The sequence below is a fragment of the Myotis brandtii genome, unplaced genomic scaffold (assembly GCF_000412655.1).
Source record: "Myotis brandtii unplaced genomic scaffold, ASM41265v1 scaffold1174, whole genome shotgun sequence".
Classification (NCBI taxonomy): domain Eukaryota; kingdom Metazoa; phylum Chordata; class Mammalia; order Chiroptera; family Vespertilionidae; genus Myotis; species Myotis brandtii.
The window spans coordinates 832,143-838,436 of record NW_005354065.1 but is presented as its reverse complement, the minus strand read 5'-3'; the positions used below and the strand labels follow the sequence as shown (position 1 = coordinate 838,436).

The following is a 6,294-nucleotide window of genomic DNA, read 5'->3' as shown; positions in this document are numbered from 1 at the left end:
TATAATCCTACCTGCCCTTCTGTTTCTTTGTTTCCCTTCTTCTTTGATTAAAATTATATTGCATAAATATATTCTTATTATAAATCCATTAACCAGGTCAGCAATATAAACACAATAAGGCAAAACAAGGACTACTTCTATTTTTGGTAGTATAATGGCACAGAAATCATAAAAGATCTTTATAATGAAAAAAAAAAAACTAAAACATGTGACCTCTAAATGTATTGATGGGCTGGCCTAAAAGAAAGAAACACATAAAGCACAAATTTAAAGATTGGGATGCAAGGTAAGCAAGAAAGACACATTTTTTTTTTTCCTGAGGGTTTCTATCAAGTTTTGGAGACCAAAGCTTCCACTCCCATGGCTTTAAATTCTATTACAGAAAATCTCATAAAAGTCCCCATACCAGAAATGATGAACAAAGGCTAGCCCTCGATTTAAGGGTGAAGGGGGGATAAATTTGCCAAACAAAATGTCTTGGCAATGCCACTCGCATGTCTAAAACTTAACACTGAATGAAGAGGGGAGAAAAAGCTCTTGTGAGCAATTTGAAACCCCAAGCTGGCCTTTCCAAGCATTATGATATGGATTCATGCCCCTTCTGTGATTCAAGACATCTTGAAAGAGAAATTTATTTTAGAGTGTTTCCAGATTGGTAGGGCTTCCATGGGACCAAGACAGTGGTCGGCAAACTCATTAGTCAACAGAGCCAAATATCAACAGTACAACGATTGAAATTTCTTTTGAGAGCCAAATTTTTAAAACTTAAACTATATAGGTAGGTACATTGTTATTAACTTAATTAGGGTACTCCTAAGGCTTAGGAAGAGCCACACTCAAGGGGCCAAAGAGCTGCATGTGGCTCGCGAGCCGCAGTTTGCCAACCACTGGACTAAGAAGTATAAAAACCAGCAGGCCAGCATGTTAAAGCATGTGGAACAAGGGCACTGAGGGTCTCCTAATTCCTTATGCAGACTTTCCGTGGGTCCCCCTGCTTTGTGTCCAGTCCCTCATTTCCGCCCCCTCTGCCTGTTGTCCAAAGTGCACAATAGCTCTGGATTCATAACCCCAGAGAATAAACCTCCCAGTTTTTTAAACTTAAACTATATAGGTAGGTACATTGTTATTAACCTACCTATATAGTTTAAGTACTGTTGATATTTGGCGCCTCCCCTGTGCTGTGTATCCCGCAGCCCGCCTGCGCCGCGTCTCCAGTTGTCGGACCCACCGACACCCCCCACTTCTTCTAACACCACTTCTTCAAAATAGACTCGCCCAGACCAAAAACCGACTTCTTCGCACGGGCCACGAAGTTTCAATCGCACTGTATGTGCGCGCCCGCACGTGGTATTTTGTGGAAGAGCCACACTCAAGGGGCCAAAGAGCTGCATGTGGCTCGTGAGCCACGGTTTGCTGACCACTGGACTAAGAAGTATAAAAACAAGCAGGCCAGCATGTTAAAGCACGTGGAACAAGGGCGCTGAGGGTCTCCTAATTCCTTATGCAGACTTTCCTTGGGTCCGCCTGCTTTGTGTCCAGTCCCTCATTTCCGCCCCCTCTGCCTGTTGTCCAAAGTGCACAATAGCTCTGGATTCATAACCCCAGAGTATAAACCTCCCAGTTCTTACACAAACAGGAAGAGGTAGGAACCTGACTGAGCATGGTGAAAGATGAGAAACTGATCTTCAGACTTTCAAAGGCTCCCTATTTTTTCTCCCCCTCCCAACACACACACACACACACACACACACACACACACACACACACCCTTGCATTGTTCCTTTGCAGTACACGATGCCTTTATGGAGGTGACCAGTCCAAATCGCTTTGTTTCCCTTCAGCCCCCACACCTTCCCCCCTGCCAACATATGGGTACAATACTGTTTCGTGAAGTACTTTTCCATATCTCCATTCACATTCTACATGATGTGTTCTGACTGAAGTTGCAGATGGCTCCTAATGTACTTGAAGGTGAGCTTACTGTGTGTGCTTCTTGGTCTCTAGAGAAATTTTAAAAAGGAATTCTCATGGAGAGTAACTTTGTGTTACTGTCTCATGTTTTCCTTGCTGGTTTAGAAGTAATTGTAGAGAAAAGATCGTAGTAGAAATGGTTTTGCTTCAATATTTTAAAATTGAAGACTCATCTCACTACTTTAAAAGTGCAAATTTCTCTACAGCTAAACACTAGGAATTCTCTAATGTTGGGGTATATTTTGGGGGAAAACTCAAGTAGTTTACTTGCTTAAAGGACTATCAGGATTGCAGCCAGAATGCATTTAAATTGAAATCCAAAGTAGAATTCTTCCAAGACAGATGAAATAATTTGCCATTTATGTGATAAGATTCTACATAATTTAGGGGCAATGTCTCTGAAGAATTTACTAATGGTTTTGTAATGAAAACCAACCATTCTGACACTCCAGTGGTAAAGGGTGTCAAGTCCAGGTAACGATAAAGAGTTAAGTGTGTACTGCACAAAGGTGCCGTTTTAAAAAACACATTCATGTAGATAGTGCTGATCTAGCTAAAGGTAGGTAAAGGCCTTATAACAGCAAGATCATATTATTACTATTTTCTGACATATGGAAGTAAATTGCTTTTTGGAAGCTGTTTTTCCTATAATTTACACAGAGTCACTGTCTATACAGCCTCATCACCATCCTGTATCTAACAACCTTGCTGATCTGTAAATGGTCAGATGGGGCATCATTTGCAAAGTGTAACTATTATGGACTGAATTGTGTTCCTCCCCAAAGTCATGTTGAAGCCATAGCCCCAAATATTGCTGTATTTGAAGGTAGTAAAGACCACTAGAAACAGGTTGCTTTTAGCTGGCAAGTCCAACAATACACATTCACTGTCCTCTATCAGGGACATAGTAACTCTCCAGCCATATTTTAGAATTTAGTTTGTGGTCACCTTGACCAGTCTTTTCCCTCAATAAGATATCGCACTTGGCCATTACATGAGTGACATTGTGCTGACTGGACCTAGCAAGAAAAAAGTATCAACTAATGTAGACATTTTGATAAGTCAGTGGGGGAAGAAAATATTTGAAAAAATCCAGGGGCTTTCTACCTCAGTGAAATTTCCAGAGGTTCAGTGGCATGGAGCATGTTGAGATACCCCTTCTAAAGTGGCAGGTAAATTGTTGCATCTTGCCCTCCTACAATCCAAATAGGCTTCTTTGGATTTTGGAGACAACATATTCTTCATTTATGTGTGTTATTCCAGCCCATTTACCAAGTAACTAGAAAAACTGCTAGTTTTGAGTAGCACCCAGAATAAGACAAGATGTCAAAACAAGTTGAGGCCACTGTGCATGCTGCTCTGCCACTTGGGCCACATGATCCAGCAGATCTAAGACCACTGAAGTATTAGTGGCAGATGGGGATGCTCTTTGGAGGCTCTGACAGGCTGCTGTAGGTGAATCGCAGTGCAGGTCCTTAGGATTTTAGAGAAAAGCCCTGCCATCTGCTACAAATAACTACTGTTCTTTGCAGAAACAGCTTTTGGCCTGTTACTGTAGAGACTGAAAGCTTAACCTTGGGCCAAGTTATCATGCAACCTGAGCTTTACATCATGAATTGGGTGTTATCTGGCCCACCAAACCATAAGGTAGGGGGTACAGCAGTACTCCGTCATCAAATGGCTGACTGGGCCAAAGCAGGCCCTGAAGGCACAAGTAAGTTACATGAAGAAGTGGGCAAATGACCAGGGTACCCACTCCTGCTCCACTACCTTCTCTCTCCCAGGCTGCACAGAAGGCCTCATGGGGAGTTCCCTCTGATCAGCTGGTAGAAGAAAAGACTTAGGTCTGATTTAGAGATGGTTCTGCGTGATATGTAGGTACAACCTCAAAATGGACAGCTGCAGCACAAGAGCCCCTCTCTGAGACATCCTTGAAAGACAAAGGTGAAGGGACATCTTCCCAGTGGATAGAACTTAAAGTAGTGCACCTGGTTGTTCACTTTGCTCGGAAGGAGAAACAGCCAGATGTGTGGTGTATATAGACACTTATAGCCTGTGGCCAATGGATCTGCTGCAGGGTCAGGGTCTGACAGGAATATGATTAGAAAATTGGTGGCAAAGGAATTTGGGAAGAGGAATGCAGGTAGACTTTTCTGTATGGGCACATATTTATAGCCCACATAAGTGCTCACCAAAGGGTGACTACACATTCTGTGGACACCAGAGAGCCTCTTTCCCCAGCTAGACCTGTCATTACCCAATGGGCTCATGAACAAAGTAGCCATAATGACGGAAATGGAGGTTATATAGGGTGTCCCAAAATTTATGCAAGAAGTAATTTTGATAGAAAACACAGGTTTGTAATTAAAAATTGTAAATTTTTTATTGATTCATAAAGTATATAGTATAGGGTTATGTATGGAATAGCACATCGGGTAAACGGCCTCCACAGCTCTGCTGGCACATACGCAAAGCTGTGGTCTTCATTAGTCTTCATCGTCCCTGCTCCTGGGCCATAATTGATACTTGATAATGCTTATCAAATTGAAGGGATTGAAATCAAAGGGCAACAGATATTAGAATCTGATTCAATAAAACAAGTAAAATTAGGCCTTTTTGTTGTTGTTGTTGTTGTTGTTGTTAATTCTTATGCAAAATTCAAATCTTGCATGAATTTTGGGACACCCTATATATGAGGTCAGCAACATGAACTTCTTTCAACAAGGCCTAACTGGCTATGTTCACCACTGAGCATGCAATTTGCCAGCAGCAGGGACCAACACTGATTCCCACTATGGCACCATTCCCCAGAGTGATCAGCCAGCTAACATAGTGGCAGGTTGATCAATTTGGACCACTTCTATCATAGAAGGGGGAGTGTTTTGTTCTTACTGGAATAGATACTTATTCTGGATATGAATTTGCCTTCCCTGCATGCAATGCTCCTGCTAAAACTACCATCTGTGGACTTACAGAATGACTTATCCATAGTCATGGTATTCCACACAGCATTGCTTCTGACCAAATTAAATGTGGCAAATGGCCCATGATCATGGAATTTACTGGTTGTATCATGATATATACTATCCTGAAGCAACTGGCTCGATAGAATAGTGGAAAGACTCAGTTATGGCTCCAGTTAGGTGGCAATCCTTTCAGAGCTGGGACAAGGTTTGACAGGAGGCTATACATGCTCTGATTTGACATCCAATAATATTTTTTCTCTAACAGCTATCAAAGGACAGCAATAGAAGAATTAGGAAAAATCATTTCAGAAAAGATGTGTCATTAGAGACCAAAACTAAGATCATCCACATCCTCATATTCCAAATTATTTTGTACAGATGCAAAAGTTAGATGGTGAAGAAGGCTGACAGAAAAAAAATCATTTGAAATATGGTATTGCAAGAGAGCTCTATAGATACCCTAGACTGCCAGAAAGATAAACAAGCGGGTCCTAGAGCAAACTAAACCTGAAACATTGCTGGAGGCAAAAAAAATATGACAAAACAGAAGTTGTCATACGCCAGGCACATCACAAGAATGCAGAGTTCTTTGGAAAGACAATAATACTGGGAAAACAGAAGGCAGCAGGAAACGAGGAAGACCAAATATGAGAAAACAGATTCCATAAAAAAGCCATAAGCATGCATTTACAGGAGCTGAGCAGGGCTGTTGAGGACAGGACATTGTGGACATATAGAGTCACCAGGAGTTGGGCAAGCTGACTCAATGGTATGTTGTAACACACAAAACTCACTCTTACCCCTTGTGACCCACTAGTAAAAATTTTGCTTCCTGTCCCCAGAATCCTAAGCTCTGCTGGCCTATAGGTATTAATTCCAAAGAGAGGAAGGCTTCCACTAGGAAATACAACAATGATTCCACTGAACTGGAATTTAAGACTGCGACCTGGCCATGTTGGGCTCTCCATGACTCTGAATATATTTCCTGTGCTGGCTGGGATGACTGATCCTGACTAATACAATAATCCATGAAATAGGAAGAGAAACTAAATTCTAAAAATGCCCTTTAGAAGATAAATGAAGCTAGTGTAATGCAGTTGGTCCCACAAGTTCTGACTTTGCTACACACATCCCTTGAGCAACAGTGTTCAGATTTTAAGATTAAAGCACTTATTATCAAACCTCGTGTTACTAGCACCTGCTTATACATGAAACAGAAAAGAGAGCAGTCTGATGACTCTATCAGTGTTTTTCATAGATTTCAATATGCCACCCTTCCAGACATTTCACTCAGATCCAGAAACCTATTCATAATGTCTTCTAGAAATTCAATAGTTCCTTTCTATGTAATTATAAA

General features: G+C 41.4%; 1 protein-coding gene across 1 annotated transcript in view; it reads right to left on the bottom strand.

The window, feature by feature from the left end:
- Window positions 1-6,294, bottom strand: part of LOC102259858 (thrombospondin type-1 domain-containing protein 7B) — a 525,758-nt gene that overhangs the window by 142,573 nt on the left and 376,891 nt on the right. The gene's annotated exons all lie outside the window — the stretch shown is intronic.